This window comes from Falco biarmicus, chromosome 10 (assembly GCF_023638135.1).
Source record: "Falco biarmicus isolate bFalBia1 chromosome 10, bFalBia1.pri, whole genome shotgun sequence".
NCBI classification, from domain to species: Eukaryota; Metazoa; Chordata; class Aves; order Falconiformes; family Falconidae; genus Falco; species Falco biarmicus.
The window spans coordinates 21,129,884-21,148,440 of record NC_079297.1 but is presented as its reverse complement, the minus strand read 5'-3'; positions in this window follow the sequence as shown (position 1 = coordinate 21,148,440).

Here is an 18,557-nt window from a genome sequence, read left to right as displayed (position 1 = left end):
ACCATCAGTGAAAATTCAGTTGGGTTGGGGCTTGCTGCAGGACAGATGTAGAACAGCTACTGCAGCTGCTGCTAGTAGAGTTGCAACGGGAAACCATGGGAAGTGAAGGCTGGGACACAGATCCCCTAAGTTTAGATTCTGATGGTTTAGTTGAGAGATTTGAAAGAGGATTTCCCCAGACTTGAGTGAGGATTTTCATCACAGAACTAATGAATGCACTGAGCAGATCTGTTGTTTAGTAGTTTTGCCACTCAAACTCTTAATTTCCATTGCTTTTTTTACAGTGAACTGAAAATAATATCTTTCCTGGAATGTGACATTTGAAGCACAAATGTTTTCCTCTTTGTTTTACCAGAAGAAAATAACAAATACAGAATTTTCTTTGATTGGAACTGATTTTATGTATTTTATTAGGTCATCAACCATACCAAAACACCAACATTTCATGAAGCCCCATTCATTATATCAATGTGCTTTAAAAATTAAACTTTTTTTCTTTTAATTAATCTAGACACATTCCAGAAATACCTCCCAGAAAGACTTTGATGCATTAGTTGAAACTTATTGGAGTTAAGGAAGCTCCAAGGTTTGGTTTTAATCTATTCAAATACTCCAGCATGTATTTGAAGTGTTGAAATTCAAATGTCTAAATTTTGGAGTTTTATGATATACAAGTGGATGTGCAGAGTTGGAACCAAGGTGCATGCAGTGCATTATACTGAATCTGATAGTGGATGCTTACGGAAGAGAAAAAGAGCATGGTAAATGTAACAGTGATACTATTTCAGAACACTTTCCTGAGCCAGAGAAACAAGAAGTATTTGAATTTTTTCTTTTGTAAATGTTTTCACTAATTTTTTTGAACACACGCAAACCCTTAGTTTAAGTTCTGTGTTATGGTAAGGAATTCCCCAGCTTAAACACGCTGTATGAAGAAATTTATCCTTTTGTTCACCTTAAATTTGTCACCTGCGTGTTTCAGTCCTTCTATTGGTACATTGTTTGCTATTCACCTTTTCTGTGCCAGTCATGATTTTAGAGATCTTAACCACATGTCCCTCATAATTATCTGTTTTCCAGCATGAAGACTCCTAGACTATTATGTTATTCATTGTGTGGAAGCTGTTCTGTACCCTTGATCATGTTTGTTACTTTTCTTTTTCCATTCTATGTTTTATAAGATGGGGAAACCAAAATTGCAGTATTTGACCTGTGGGCACATCATGGACTGTTTAGTGGGGAATGTTGCTTCTTTCCTAGTTTCTGCCATCTATTAGTTTTCTGACTATGCTGGTAGACTTGTAGTGCCTGTGTTATGGCTGATGTGCTGGAATGAGTTCATAACCATTTGGTAAGTTATTCAATAGGTTCTTCTTACTGCTTACCCTAAATAACCTTGTTCATCTCTGTTTCCTACTCCAGTTTCCTCTACTAATAACCCACACAGATGCACTTGGCCAGGCTACTTAGAAAAAGCACCAGGGCCATTGTGAACTTTTGTGTTTCCTGTACTGATGTGTTTACCTACAGCTAAAACAAATGCCTAAACCCATGGGACTAACCTGTCATGTATCAAACATTGTACTGCTTTCTTAACTTTCCCTTCTTATATTCCTTTCTTAGCTATGCTATACATACAAGTTCCCTAGAGCCTTGCCTCCTTCTTTAGTCCTGCAGCCACAAAATAATGAAAGGAAATATAAAATAATAGGATAATTAGAATGGACTAACGTAATTCTGATCTATGGTACTAAATAAACAAATGTTTTGTGACTAAAAATGATGAAATGAGCACCATATATGTCCAAATGCCCTTTGCTTGCCAGCACTGGTATCAGTTTTTGTACTTGCCAGTGTTGTTCAGCATGTTGTGAGCAGAATGATCAATCATTATCACCTTGGTCTTTTTGCTGAGGTTGATATCAAAAGCTGCTTTCACTGTTAATGTGGATGATTGCCAATGGGAACTGGCTTAAACCCTCAAGCTTGCTTTACACATAACTCATCGAATATCTATGCCAACTACCAAGATCTCGACATCAGCTTAGAGATTAAAGTATCAATTGTCCATGCAAATCTCATGGTGAACAATTATTTCTTAATGATATAATATCTGGCAATTGCTCTTGCAAACTATACCAGATGTACTTATTTGTTGCTCTTTAAGAAATGTGTCTTGCAAGCAGCTTCACTGCTCTTTATATGAACTTACAAATGTGCCTTGCAGAAACAATTCTGCTATATAATTGCATTCTATTAGTAACTCTATTAGATTTACATCTCTTTGAGGGCAGACTTAGCCCAAAATGAAGAGCTGCCTGAGATTCAAATCTATGCATTCAGACAGCAAGAACATCTTGAGACCACAAGGAGGGGAGAGTGTGTTACCTTAGCACACAATTGCTCACTTGCTCTCCTGATCTTCATCTCTCTCCCCCTCTCCCCTCCTATAAAACCAGATTGTTCTCTGAAATATACTTATGTGATTTTGCTGCAGGCAGCTGGTTGAGTTACAAGTAAATTGCTGATCTCTTCCATACCTGTCTTTCAGATGAGTTCATGTATTAGAGTAGATTAAGATAAACAATGGAGGCTATTAATAAGAGACAGGAAGGATGGTGAGGGAAAATCACAGATAAAAACTTTGCTGCTCCCCCTTCCCCCCCCCCCCCCATCTCTGTTATATTCTTCTGTGGCACAAAGATATGCAAAGAGCATAACACTAGGTAAGTGGCGAGAATCTTTACTTGAAACCAAATGAGGTCTAGTTAGTTTGTTATTAAAAGTACTCACCACAATGAGTAATATTCTTTCCACATAAAAGGGTATTCATTTGACCATCTTACTAGTAGAGGTGTCCATGACATTGTATGCTTTTCAACTTGCTTTCAGTTTTTTGGGAGGAGAGCAGAAAACTTTTTTTTGGGGGGGTGGGGGAGCAATGGGAAACGTAAAAAATAGCCAGCCGATTTCAAACACTAACTTGCAGTGTTCTTTAACGGTCTTTACCTTTTCTCTGGATAAACATTACATGTATATTGGTGAATTTAACTTTCTTATAGTATTAACTTAAACCCCTGAATTCTTCCTTTGTTTCATTCTTCCATCTGTAGATGAGTGAGTTTGAATTAAGAATTTAATGTAAGTAAAAATTTGAATTGATCTAGGAGCTGTCATTAAAATAGAATGAAAGACCTTGGCGGTGCTCTCTTCCAGTGTGAGAAAACAATGTATCTCCTGTACCGTAACATTTTAAAAAATAATTAACTTAATGTCAACTCTTTTATAGCAATCAAAGATTATTTTTCAGATGTTAGTGAATACTCACAAGTGTTCTGTAGCAGTGAAGTTATGTGAGTTATTGAGGATGACACAGGAAATCTGTAGCACAACCTGGGAACACTCCCTGACTCCCAGTTGAGTAGTAGCCATTAAGATCTTCTTTAACCCAGCAGTTCCTTTACTAACATAGAGAATTTGAGACAATAGGAAAAAAATGACCTATGTGATAAGCAGATAAGCAAATAATAACAATGTGCTAAAAATTGAGGCTGATGGCAATTTTTCTGAATTCAGAGTGAGCAATGGGAATAAGCTTTGTGAAGAAAGCATGACTGAAAACCTGTAATGATATTGCACAATGTTTTACTGACCCTGTCTTGAGCAAACCTGCTTACAGGATTGAATTGTAATGGACCAGCTGGTAGCTTTGCTTGATAAGCTGAAATATTTCTACTGGTATCCCAGCTTCAGAGCGCTACCTTTGAAAATGCCTTTGTCAGAGTGAAAATTGTATGGCACCAAGCTGCTCAGATTAATTATGAGCATGTGGAGCTGAAGAAAGTAACACAGTTTTCACTGACAAATAAGATATGTGCTCTTATCTAGAGAGGATTATCACTTTTCACTTATGGGGTTCTTTGAATTTTGAAACATTCCGTGAAGGAGGAAAGTAGATGAATGCAATACCATAGCCTAAACCAAATGAAATCTAACATTCACCCAAAAACCCCTACTGACCTAAAAGTACTAATTGTCAAAAGAATTGCTATTTGATTTTAATAAGTATTGTGTTAATGTATTCTCCAGAAACAAGACTTGATTGCAACTATACACTGAGACATCAGCTTTTGTCCTTATTTCCTTCTCACTAGTACACCACTGTGACTAAAACTGATGCCATTTATAATTTCCCTGCTACCTGTCTGGCTAGCATTTGTATTGCAGGGGTGCTGCCGTGGGTTCATGAATTTAGACTTACACATGGACTCTTCTATGCTTAAGCTGAGTCCCATTTGTTTTATTTTTTTTCAAAAGTAGCATGAAAATCTTGACAATGTGTCTGCTTACAAATGCCTGTTGAAGAGAGGAGGGGTGTCTAGCACACTCAACTGCAACTTTATAAGCCTGATACAGGCCAATGGCAAACTGGCAAATGTCCTTTCTCCCCGGTATCCAGGAGGAAGTACTTTGTCATAGGTGGCAGGCTGCACTAAATGGTCAGTCCAGTTAGTCTTTGTCCAATGAAGCCTATACATATGGAAACAGCCTCTTGCTTGCCTTTAGGGACCCATTTAAATGAAACCTAGAGGTAATAGTTTCCAGTCATAAAGAAGCTTTACATTCCAATTCATTTGTCTACTCTGTGTTACAGTAGCTGAAGTTTGTTCATGCTGTTCTTCAGGCACCCAGAGGAATGAGATATACATAGCCAATATTTTACTGCAGTTATCTGTTATTCATGTTTTCTGTTTTGATGAAATTTTCCATGAATATAATAACAAAAAAAATCCTGAAGCATATTTTTTTTTTACTACTCTGCAGTTGTCTTTTCCTGGCTAAATTAAAAAGAACAAACAAACAAAAAAAAAACCCAAACAACCAAACAAAACCCAAAAAACCCTAAACAAACAAAGCAAGAGGTAGAAAACCTTCAGTTCTTTGATGGTAGCTTTTAAAAAATGTGCCTAATTTTGATACCTATTTTCAAGGAAACACTCCAAATAGAAAAGATTGAAGAAGTTTAATTTTCACCTGTTTAAAAAGAAGGGATGAAAAATAATCAAAACATTTTTACATCCTCCGGGGGCAACAGAGATAATTGGCAAGTTATGCATAAATATATGTGTTTGTATGTTAATAAATGCAGAAAATAGGTAATTTACTCAATAATAGTTGCTCTTCACAAGTATCCCTAAGTTCACAATTGGTTTTTGAATGATCATTTGCTCTTGGAGTTTCTTAATTCTGTCTCAAAATGATGATTCCAAATATAGTATTGTTGGTTGCAGGTAGGTTCTGAATACTCTGAACAACATGCTTTTCACTTCAGGAGTTTACAATCTAGAAGACCAAAAGTAAGTGACAGCTGAGAATAGCATAACAGAAAGGACTTCCTCCAGTTCTGAACAGTGAAAATTTGTCCTGCAAGGTAATAAAGCACGAGTAGCACACCAGTTACATTCATTGCGGATAAATTGCGCACAATTTATGTGACTGGCAGTTTATTTTTAAGGAAATGTAGATGCTTGTTTGGTTCTTCAGTGTACATTTGGAGATATTCATACTGTTGTTAATTCAGTATTTTGAAAAGCTTTTTTCCTAAGATAAGCCTTTTACACACATCCCTTTTTCTCACAGATTAATGAGTTTCTTGTAAAGTTGTGTGATAGGATGTGCTAGGTCTTGACTTCACTGTCAGCAGTTCTAATAAGTCAAGCAGCCAGTAGTTCTTTCTGAGAAACAGAGGAGCTTAGAACAGATGTCTAGTCTTAATGGTGGTGAAAATGGAAATGATGAGATTCAAGAAGATGCCTATTAGACACTTATAAAGAATTTTACTAACTGAGTGCCAGTTAACTGAGATTAGGCCTGTAAACCTATACGAAGATATGTTTTGGAGTATGAATTGAAGCACAGAGATTGTTGGCTGGCCTTTCAGGCTGCATGTCAAGCACTCCTCTGCATTTTGGGCCTGGGAAGCTTGCGGAAGATAGTCGTGTAGATGTGCTGTTAAGTATCTCCTGTGGCTGGTTGTCTGCAGTTGCATTTAACTGGGAGTGTTGCCTAGCCATGGTGGGCCCTTAGTAATAGTAGCAAAATGCCCTCATTGCCTAAAAGCCTGTCACTGTTAACATCATTCCCATCCGCTATTGTTTATTTTGTTATATATACAATGAATCCCATTTAGCTTTCTGGTTATTAGGGATATGGTATATTTTTATTCCTTGGATAAAGTTCACACATCCAATAGATGTTAAAGAAGGCATAAAGCCTGTTCTGGGTTCTCCATCAGGATTTAAGTGGAACTTAAATGGAGCATAGACCATAGATTAGCATATAGTCATGAACTACATAGTAGTACCTTATGTGCAAGTGCTGATAATACTTTACACTCGAAGTATAATTTGAGATGCTAATGGCAGTGACAACTATGGTACATTTACCTGAAAGTCATGGGGGCGTATGTCCTTCCACCCTTCAGGCAGCTATTCGTATCATACGTCCCATGGGGCTTTCTATGAAATCCTTAATGCCAAAAGTATTCTTAAATGCTTTTACTTCACTAATAAAATAAGTAAAGCCCAGAGATTCTATTTAGCTGACTACTCTTTTAGACAACTGTACAACAGTATGCAAAACACAAAGATACAAGCCAATAATTAAAGGAAAAAGGTACACCCTTTTAAGGTTGTGGTTTGTTTTTTTTTTTTTAACTACGAGCTCTTTCCGTAGAAAATGTAAGCATTGTAAAGAACGATAATGGTTGTCCCCTTCCCTTTAAACTCCTTCCTACAGAGAGGAAAGCACATGTGTCTTACAAGGGCCTCTTCCTTCCCTGCCCCTGGGTTACATGACAAAGGTGAAATTCATCCTTGTTTGGGAGGATTTAGAAACGTGTCAAGTCTTGTGCTATTAGTGTGCATCAAGGTGAAATGATCTCAGATACCTTAGCTCTTCAGCGTGCAGTGTAGAGCTGTGAATGTTTCTGGCCCGTGTGATATAAGGCCAATGTTATGTAGAAACAGGAGACCACAGTGGCAAAGTTCTCTGAAACTACTTTTGAGTTTCACTATTTCCAATGAGTTAAGTGAGTAGCTACCATGAGGTTACTGCAGAACTCTGTGAAATATTTTTGGTAGCTGAATCACTGGCACCAGTATAGAATTTAGCTCACTTTTTCAAAATGCTGTCTCGTGTTACAGTGAAACTGAGTACAAAATATCTATCTGTCTTTACTTTTATTGTACAAACCCTGAACTATTAGCTTTTCCATGCATTGAGGTCCAAATAATTGTGTGTTTGGATTGTCTAAATTTATATTTTGGCTTTTTTAAAGGTACACTATTTATGATTTAGGATGCTTAGTGGCATGCATACTAATTGTAAAAAAAAAAACCCATCAGATATTACCCAGTAGACTAGACAGGCTCCTTCAAGGCTGTTATGGTCCATCAGGTAAATACATACTTTGGAACGTGTACTTATGTCAAAAACCATGAATTATTTACCCAAGAGAAGCTGTTCCAGTGTACTAGGCAAATGTGTGTCTAGGGTTGGGTTTTTTTAACAGCTGATATTTCATTTTTTCAAACTAAGAAGCCTATATCAATTTTGAGAAAGCTGCCATGACCATTTGTTGGGAGAATATACACATTTTCAAAGCTAATATAAGTGCCAAACTGCTAAACTGTATGCTGTTATTAATATGCGTGTATATAGCACAGTAATGTTGCATATAACAACCTCTGGAACCAAGTTCCTAATAAGCCTATATATTACTGTAGTCTTATGTAATACTGGCTTTGTTTTGCTGGTAATTGAACAGATGGATTGTTGTTGCTCACTCCCAGGCACTTTGGGTACTCAGACTAGTGCCAGGTCCCCATGTTAACTCCTCAGTGTTGCTGAAATCCTTATGAGAGATCAGAAACAATATAAATACATAGCATACGTAATATAAACAGTGTGTTTTCTGCACATTAACCACTTAATCTCTGCATCCGAGGTAGCTTTATACTGTTAGCTTTGTTTTACAGCTGAGTGATCTGTGGTATTGAAAGATTTAATAACTTGCCCAAGTTTAACCAGCTGATGCAGGGATGCAACAGGTTGTTTTCTCAAAGTAAAACTTCCTGGGCTTTTTGTACCTTTTGTCTCGCCGCCTCCTATTCTTTAAATAATCGTGCATGCAAGTAGGCAACAGCCAACTTTCTGTTCCTGTTACTGAGCAGGGCTTCAAAAACCAGCGTCTGGAATACAAGTGTATGGACTAATGCATTTGAATATGCCCTCGGAATTCAGATGTCATTTATTTTGAACATTTTCAGTCTATCTTTAGTCTAAGGACCAGATTTGTGATGATGCACCCACTGAGATGTATTCAAATGTGGGTGCCATAATTTTTTTCCTTTGATTTTACTGCCATCCCCCTGTTCTGATTTCTCAACAAAATGCATCTGAACGTGGTACCTTATTTGAAAAGTTCTAGCATGCAGCTACATTTTAATGGTCAAGCTGCAACGCCAACTATGGCGGTGCTGGGAGGGGAAAGGGTCCCTGGTAAGTGTGCTGATGCAGCTTTTTCCATAGGATTGCCAGCAGCACGGCATATTAAATTATATAGCACTAAAGCCAGAAGGTCATTAAAATGGTTTGAAAATTCCTCTGTTACACAGTTATCTTTATAACTTACTCCTATCTATAGATGGCGGAACTATGACTTTCATTCACGTGCCAACAATATACTACAATAATTATAATACTACACTCATAAAACCCAATTGCTGTGTGTGTGTACGGCTCAACTAAAGCTCAGCAGATGGGATTGTGATTATAGCCCCAGCCACAAAAGGAAAAAAATCTGTGATATTTGGAGTAAAACCTGAGGCTGATGGTGGTGTTATGCTACATGTTCAAAGTGTCATTACAAGCTGGTAATTTATGTTTTGCATGCTAACTGAGTGGCCTTTCTCGTGCGTGTTAGTTGGAACGGCAATGCATTTTTTCATATGGGAGGAAGCAACAAAATAATAGAGAGAAATTAACCAATCAAAATCATGGTAAATAAAAGTCTCTCTCTCTCTTTCTTTCTTTTTAAGACTCAAGAGGCAGCTGGCACTCTCAGGCTTTGTTATATTGAGGAAAGAGAACAGCAAACTGCATGCAGTATAGAGTCAGTGTCATTGAAACTAATGGCATGAATGATCTTACACTATTGTGGTAAGACGGAGATTTACTGTGCTTAGCAGAGAACCCATATTATGGAGAAAAGCATCGATCTACTTCCACATTTTATTCACATGAACGACAAACAAGTTATTCACTACTATGCAGTCACATTCAATCCCTTAGTGTCTAAGTCACAATGCCTTCCAAGTTCCTCACACTTTACAGCTGTGCAGAGCACCTAGCCAATAACTACTTGTCTCCACTTTACAACCAACAGAAAAGGTTTATTAGCCACTCTTACTTGACCAGTTTACAGTTTAGACTTGTGTTTACTGGACAATTTTAGCCACAACCTTTGACTCTTACAATAACATATCCATTAATGCAATGTTCCCTCTCTCCCTGTTTTTCATGTTAAGCACTAGGCAGGTGGAAAGAGAAGCTGTGACTGCATTGCCTGTTTCAGTTTTTTTGGTCAGATTGTGACATTTCTGTGGCCTAGACGTTCTGCTTCCAAAATCCTAGTGCCTGCTTTCTATGCAAACAGAGTACACGTAAAACCAGCAGCGATAGGCTAAAATAAATGAAGGTAGGAAAGGCAAGGAGAGATATTCATTGCAGTATAGATGTTTTGTTCTTGGCTGTTCTGTACTTACTGACTAATGCTGCCTGCTAGAATTAAAAACAAATCTATGACTTTGCTGATCATCATATAGCTTATGTTTATTCTTCACTTTCAGGTCAATCATACTTCTTAGGGAGTACAAGCACAACAGTTTCCAAAATGTTTGTTTCATAATGTTAAATGATTTGTCCCAAAGGAACTGGTAGCCAAGTCGGGAATGGAATCTGTCTTCTAAACTCCTGCTCTCATTCTTAAAGGGCATTCCCTGGAGCTTCTGCATCCCCTTGATACTAACTCTGCATATAGTATGGAATAGATGGAAAAAACATCTTGGTATCCCCTTTGCTCTAAGGTAATACTCTATATGCTGCATTTCTTGAGTTTGACTTTTTAACGTATATTTTCAGGTTTTTTTACAACCATTCTCTAAAAATGGCATCAAATAACTGCAAGATCTTGATTATAAGAATAAGAAACTTTTTGTTTTAAAACTGTCTGCTGGGAGCTGGGTGCAGTAATGTCAGCATAAGCAAGACAGGCTGTTGAATTACTTATTCTTAAAAACCGATGAGCTTGGTGGATTTGAGTTACAAGCAGCATGATTTCATGATTTGGAAACCCATGAGATACATTGGGACTGCAAATGGAGATAGAGGAAAAGAATTTCCAGTCCCAGGAAATTAAGATTGATTGCACAATGATCTTATCAAATCATTTAATAAAGTAAAATAACCCAAGAATAATTCCTGGGAAGTCAGCTCTAGACACGTGAACTGCTTCATGCTTGCCCTTCCTGAGCAAAAGGTGGCTTTTTCCTTTTTGTTCTGCAGGAAGGCAATAGTGTTGGAGCAGAATAGGTTTAAGAATCTAATTTTCAAAAGGTTGCCTTCATACCTTTCCTCTGTGAATGAGGCATAAATTGCTGCAAAGGGAGCCGATTGGTGCATGGTACAGCCTCAGTTCACAGACATGGTTTTTATGCTTGGGCCTGTACCTGGATATAATTTATTGCTTGTGTCTAGGATTATGCCCACTTTGAAGGTTTAGCTATAAAATGCATGACTTGTTTTTCCTTTTCCTGAGGCTGGACATGTTCAAGAAATTCCAAGCTGATTTTCAAAATAAACGTAAGCTGTGCACAGGCTTCTGAGAGGTAACATACAGGACATGTATGGTGAATAAATGTTTGCCTTCAATTATACAAAAAGTTTCTGCATTTTTGTTTCCATTGCTTTTTTATCTTAGTTATTCTGTACTATTATATATTACTAATTTGAATTTCAATGTAACATAGAAGCTGCAATTAGTGAATGGTTTGGTCTCAATTACGCAAATACTTTCCCTCCTGTTGTTCAATCAGTTTTCTGTGATTCTTTTTTTCCCATCTCCACACCTTGGAATTGAAGAAAAATAGGATTGGAAGAAACCTCAGAAGACGTTCTAGTTCATCCCTCTGCCCCAAGGCAGAATCAATTCTACCTCTATCATTCCTGGCAGATGTTTGTCTCCTTTGCTTTTAAAATCTTCCAGTGATGGAATATATTTTTCAAAGTATTGCATTAACTCTAAGTTTAAATGAAGAGTCCTTGGGTGTCTGGTTTAATTTTAAACCAGCACTGCAAAGGACTGGCTGTAAATGTGCTATAGAATATGACTTAAATAGGGCATAAAATGCCTGTAACCTTTAGGCATCTAACTGAAATTTTCAGGGGGCTCCGTGCAGGACTTAAATGCATTTTTAATGAGCTCTACTGTCAGGAAACTTTCACTGCTTTTACTATCCTTTTAAACATGATAGTTCTTGCCATTTGATTACAGAAATTAGTTTAACTATAGATTGATGCCAAACACATGACGAAACATACATTCAGAACATTTAAATACAAATTGTCATCCACTCAACACAAACAGATTCCTATTTGATAAATGCTTGTTTATAGGAACTGCCAATTTTATAGTTCTGGTCTTACAGGAAAACTAGCATACCTGTATGACAAAGCTGGAATATTCTTAGCTTCTGTGTACTCTGTATGTTTTCTATTTATATGGAATTTGTCATTGGAAATGTGCTGTTGCTAGTGCACTTACAATATAGCTATGATGACATAAAGGTAACAACACTGTTAGTATTCTAAGACCTGTGGGATGGACTGTCAATCTTCTGCAGCCAACATGATACTTCTGGTGTTGAGGGTCTTGAGTGTAAAGAGTATATTCCCCTAATTTCTGAAAATGCTGAAATTTTATTAATAGAAGTGTATTACAATTGTAGCAGATCAGGAATCAGTCACCCTTTTAAGCAGAAAGTTCCTGGGTTTTTTTGGTGCTGAGGAACTAAAGAAAATCCACATTCTGTGAAACCCTCAGACCATGTAAGGAAGATAACCAGAAATTAGGGCTTTATTTACAGCTTAATGTTATCCAAGATCCCTTTAATGAGACACTCAAATGTCTAAGAGTTGTACATATTGTTAAAATTTTACAAATACATTTATTAGCAAAACCTGGAAAATTAATAACAGCTTAATCCTGTGAACTTGCATATTTGATTGTTGGGGTGTGTGTGTGATGTATATTACTACAGTTAGAGATGGTTCCAAATTATCCATACCCATTTCTCTTACCTTTGCTTTTTTTTTACAGGGTGTTTTCTGTTTCTTAAAATTATATTCTTGATCTTTCTTTTATTTTCAGAAACTGTTTAATCTCATTCTGTGCTTGAAAATGAGTGTACATGCTTGCCCTGGGGCTGCCTTCCATTTGCAATCTTGCTAATACTGGAGTTATCCAAGCCAGCTGAAGAAAAGAAAGTCTCAGGTAGGGTATGTGTAGGCTAGTCAGCCAGTGGCTGTGAAGCTGCTCTTGACTAACAAGGTAGATTTACTCTAGTGTCTTGCTGATCCATCAGCTGAGAGAATCCAGGAGGTGTCACCTGAAATCCATATACTTGTTTGTTTTCTTCCCCTAAGAGCTCTGAGAGTGTTAATGGTTTCTCAGCAGTAGACAAAAGGAGGAGGAGAGATAAGAAGAGTGCACAGGTATTATTCAGTATGGCAGTACATGTGTGACTTGGTTTTCTCAGGCTATCACAGCACTCATGCTATGATACTGTGCAGGGAGGGTTCTTTGGATGGACAGTAACCAAGCAGCACTAGCTTGGAAAGCAGCAATACCTGAACGCTTCTTGCACTTTTGTAGTTAATAGCCAGAACAGGCTCCTTCAGCTGCATGGTGAGAAGGACCCTCAAAGCGTGACTCTCCAGTCGTTCTTCTCTCTCATGACACAGTTCTGTGTTTAATACCACTTCCAGCTAATGCTCATAACAGTGTTTCTATGTTTGCAGAGGAGGAGGAAGAGATTTTCATGGAATGGTTTGGTTTGGAAGGGACCTTAAAGATAATCTAGCCCGATCCCCCTGGCATGGGTTGGGGACCTTCCACCAGACCAAGCCGCATCCATCCTGGCCCTGAACACTTCCAGGGAGACGGGGCATCCACAGCTTCTCTGGGCAAACTGTCTGTGCTAGTGCCTCACCACCCTCATAGTGAAGAAATTCTTCCTTATATCTGATCTAAATCTACCCCCTTTCAGTTTAAACCCTTGTTAAGTTCCCCCTTGTCCTATCACTACCTGACCTTGTAAAAAGTCCCTCTCCAGCTTTCTTGTAGGCCTCTTTTAGGTAGTGAAAGGTTGCTATAAGGTCTCCCCAGAGGCTTCTTTTCTCCAGGCTGAACAACCCCAACTCTCTCAGCCTGTCTTCACAGGAGAGGTGCGCCAGCACTCTGATCATCTTTGAGGCCTTCCTCTGGCCTCACTCCAACATGTCCACGTCCTTCTTATGTTGGGGGCCCCAGAGCTGAATGCAATATTCTAGGTGGGGTTTCACAAGAGCGCAGTAGGGGGGGAGAGTTACCTTCCTCAACCTGCTGGTCACACTTCTTTTGATGGAGCCTAGGGTGCAATTGGTTTTCTGGGTGCAAGTGCACGTTTTTGGGTCGCTTTGAGCTCCTCATCAACCAACACCCCCAAGCCCTCCTCAGGGCTGTTCTCAACCTATTCTCTGCTCAGCCTGCATTTGTGCTTTTTGCTAAGATATAAAATGCATTTGATGTGCTAAAAGAGTGAAAAACTCTACAAGCAAAGAGCGTTGACATATCTTATCTCAATTGTCAGAAGTGGCTTGTGAAATACAGAGATGAAATCCATGCTCTACATATGGACAGTACAGGCATTTCTTGAACTTATTCTAACTTCATTAGGCAGCCTTCAGACTCACAAAAGGTGCTTGCTGTGACAAAAGTAAGTAGGTTCTTCCTTGTCTTTCAACTTTTTTACTTTGTTATTTCTTTCCTCTCAACCTCCCTATTGTCCTGTTCTACCCTGCTTTCAGACAGCCTGATTTTGTTGCCTTTTGTGCCTCTAATGGTAATAAGCTAACAGAAAAATGAAGTGATATCTTAAAACATCCATGTTTTGTTGTTATTTCTGACTTTCCCCCTTAGAGAGTTTAGGGAGTATCTGAACACAGAACACAATACCCTTTCCAAATATTATCTAAGGATGGAAAAGCACTCAAAAGGACAGTGAATTGAAGGGAAGTAAAGCAACACAGAAACTAACAAAAAAAGTGTTAGGCACGCAAGTGTAAAGCTGAAATTACACCAGTGCTAGGTTAATGAGTTTCTAATACAGTATGCAGATGGTATCCAGGAGGGCCATGCCTGCAGGGAATGTAGGTCCTAATATGCATCAGCAGCTTCATGAAAGAAGATGCAGAAACATTTGTGTGACAAATGAATTGTTAAACCTGGTGCCACTGGTGGAGAAAAAGCTCCTTTACCTCCATCATTTAATTAAAAGTGTTCTACTTGGGTAGTTTGTTCTACTTAGGAAGTTTGTTCAACAGAGGTAGTTTTTGCTGTGGGCTTTAAGATGTAAGATATTGGCCTCAGTGCGTGTGATAACATTGCATCAATGAGCCTGTTCTCCAGTGTGCCCAGGCAGATCTTTCATTCAGGACAAAGGAAGCGTGGTTTGTGTTAAAGATATAGTTCAACTTTCATAATAAAGCAAGTTGTGAATGATGAATGAAAGCACTTATTGAGCTGAAAGTACACACACCAGATTGAGCAATGTTGATCTTTGTGCAACAATCAGCCAAGTAAGAGAAAGCAGGGACTGAATTTTCAACTGTCTTGGTTTGACCTTCATTTTATACTTTTTTTTAGCTGCAAGTTAACACATCCAATTGTCAGGCAAATGACTGCTGAAATTTTGGCTGTTACTTACTTGACAAAAAAGCGCAAAAAATGTAGAATGTGAACTGCACTCACAAAAGGGAAGACCATTCCTCTGACAAGATAAGTAATTAAGTCCAGCTGTATAAATTTTATGCAATCAACATGCAATTATTCAAATTGTTAATTTAAAGGGAAAGATTCCATACTCCCTGGCTGACTCTGAGCCATTTCTCCTCCCTCTTTCACCCCACCCCCCACCCCCTTAATTCCCTCCCCCCCTACAAAATCAAACACTGTCTTTTTAGTAGATTATTTACCATGAAGAAATACCTTGATTGGAATTCAAGCTGAATCAGATTTTAATTTACAAGGAGTGTTTGAAACAGATTTTCAAATGGCATAGCAACACAAAGGTAATTCACAGAGGCGTGTGTTTAAAATAAGGGGCTAGTTTATAGGAAAATCCGGAATGTGGGCTGGAACGTGTTCCAGAATTCCACCCTCTTGTCCTGGCTACACAAACAATGTGACCGAGGCCTGCCAAGAGTTGTCATGTTTAAATAGAGAGAGAGAGAGAGAGAAGGAAAGTGGCAAGAATTCCCTCTGCACCATAATCCCTGCAGCCTTACTACTTAGCACTTTTAAGAGAAAGGCGGATACAGGAAGCGAGAATAAGACATAGCACACACTCCATCTCTTCTCTCTAATAAACACTGCTTAGAATTCCATCTAATCTAGGAGAATAAACATTTTCAAAGTTCTTCTCAGAACATTTGATCTCAGGGACTAGAACAGTTAATTGTAATAATTATTTTTTTATCCCACTCTGCTTTTCCACTGAGTGCTGCAATGTCAGCTTTGCACATCTTGCACTCCAAGACATAACTTGAAAACCAAATCCTGGGGTCTTTACTCAGGTTAAATCCTATGATCTTTAACAGGATATTGGCTTCAGAAAAAACTACTAGGCTTGGCATTGTGACTGCTGCCGAGTTGACAATTATGGAAATAGTTAAAGAACCTATCGCTAAGGTGATGACTGTTGCATAAGGGAGTCTTAACCTATGTTAAGCTAAATTCCTCATGAGGCAGTTTGAATTGATGGGCTTTTATAACCACTCAGTCAGAAATGAATACATAATGCACTGGCACAAAAACATCCATCCCACCCAAAGGCTGGCAGGTATCCTTATGTTTTGAGGTAACCAATTTTTTCTTAACTGTCTGCCTCATTTCTAATTGAAATGAAAGGAATAGTTTTATTGTCCCCTTTAAAAGTTTTTGTAAGTTGATTGGCTGCCCTTTAGCATTACAAAAACTGTGTTTGGGGGATGTAGCAGGAATTCTTTTTATGGGCTGTAGCAGCGCATGGCTGAAGGTTTAGAATGCTTGACATTTTCCTTGTAATGCTCTCCAAAAAGATGTACACCACACCACAGCTGCCCCCTGTTTTCCCACCTATATAATAGATTTGCCACCTATCACGTCCTTCACAAGATGTTTATTCACTTTTTCCATTAATAATGTCAAGTTTCTCTTCAAACAGGGATGTACTGAAGGGTCAGCATACTTACACAGGTGAAAGTTATTAATACAGAGTCTCTCTTGAGAATGAGCATGGAGCTTCAAATTAATGTAGGGAATGGAAGATTTTTCTCTCTCACATCTGTATTTGTCTCTCCAGTCTTGCCTGGGGCCTTGAGATTGTTGCTATCATCGAAATATTCACCTTTCTGCTACTACTTTTTAATGGAAAGACTGGGGATTCTGTGTCCGTGATAAGTTTTTACTCTAAACTTATTGTTAGAGCAAGTACTTTTGCTTTTGTTTTTTCGTCTGTAAAGTAGGAAAACTAGTGGTCAGCTTCCCAAAAGCTATTGCTAGATTTAAGTGACTAATGCTGTAAATTATGAGACATGCTGAGTAAAAGGCAATCCGTATGCAGAGCACTGCATAACTATTAATCTCCAGGCCAGCTTTTAGCCGTTGTTGTCAACTTCCAGTTCAACTCCTAAAGGAAATGCCAAAATAATCAAAACTTCTGCTGGAGGCCTAGTGCTTCAGGAACTCTAGTCATCCAATTCAGAGATGCACGTGGGCAATTGAGTTTTTCTGAATATCTGGCCCCTAACGGCTATATTCAAGGCTGGCACACTCTTCTTAGACAACTGCCATATTAAAAATTTTGAAAGGCTCTGGTTTCATTTTATTCTGAAAAAGAATGTTTAAAATGCAAGCCTTGAAATATATTTCCTTCTTATGTTGCTCTCTGGGAGACTGAAGTCTCTTATTTATGAACTGAACAAGCAATTACAGCCTGCAGTTCCCCACCTAGTTCTACCAATATGCCTGCATCCTGACCTGGGAGGTAGGAAGTAGTTTGTTCTTTATGCCAAATCAGTCCTTGGCGCCTCTTCAGCTATCAAGAAGCAGTTTTTCTCATGCAATATTGCCAGCTAGTAACCAAATTGAAGCAATTAAATGGCTTTGTACATGTACTGCATGGTAATGACTTTAGATTGTCACGTCAAAGTCTCCAGAACCCATTCACAACATGTTGAACTAGTCGATACCACTTACAATAACTGCAAAGTCTTTTGTCGGTCAGTTGCTTGTGTCTTAGTCTTCTCCTTTTAAAACCAAAGCATAGAAGTGTTGTATGGCCACTGTCATAAGCATTTGAAAATTAGTTGCCATGCATAACTCACTTTATCCCTAGTATATTTATATACAAATGCTGTTTCAAAGGATCTAATTATATTTTTTTCTTCTCAGTTTTGCTGTTGTGAATGGAGCAAGTCAGATGAATATATAACATGGAACTATAACCACTAGTAGACTCTTGCTTGTTATAGCTTTGAAGCTGTTTGCATTTGTTTTGTTTTGGAAAATGTACATTCCAAGTGATCAAACCCTCAAATATTTGTTAGGAAGAGCCTTTGTTATGACTGTCCTCAGCTGTGAAAGAACTTAGTGCTTTCACAAAAATGATCTATAAGAATGAACCATGAAAGCTATGACTGATGCTGAGAAAGGAGAACAAGTTAAACTTGCTCTTAAAAAACTCGCCCATTCTTCTGGGAACTTAAGACCATTGCATAACATATAGAAAGATATATAGTAGTATATATGCTGCTCTATTACCTAGATACAACGGAATAAAAGGATATCCTATCCCCTTTCTTATTTTAATTTCTTGTTTTCTAACACACATTGTCTTGTGAGAGGTTTATATGGACTATGTCAGTTTGCCATTCTGTTGGCAAGAGTGTTTCTCCCTATATTTAATCTTCCTTAAAACTGCTTAAATTGTTATGTTAGGCATGCCTGTTACATTCATTTTGAGAGCAAAGAAGAGGGCAGCTGCTCTAACAGTTGTCTTTTCTGTTATAGTCTTATCAGAGGAGCTATAAAAATATGGATATCTTTTTCTGTATGCATGATTTTATAATCATGAATAAGCTTTGTGCTGCACTGATCCCTGAGAAAATGAAAATTGCCACCATAGAGCTCAGTGTTG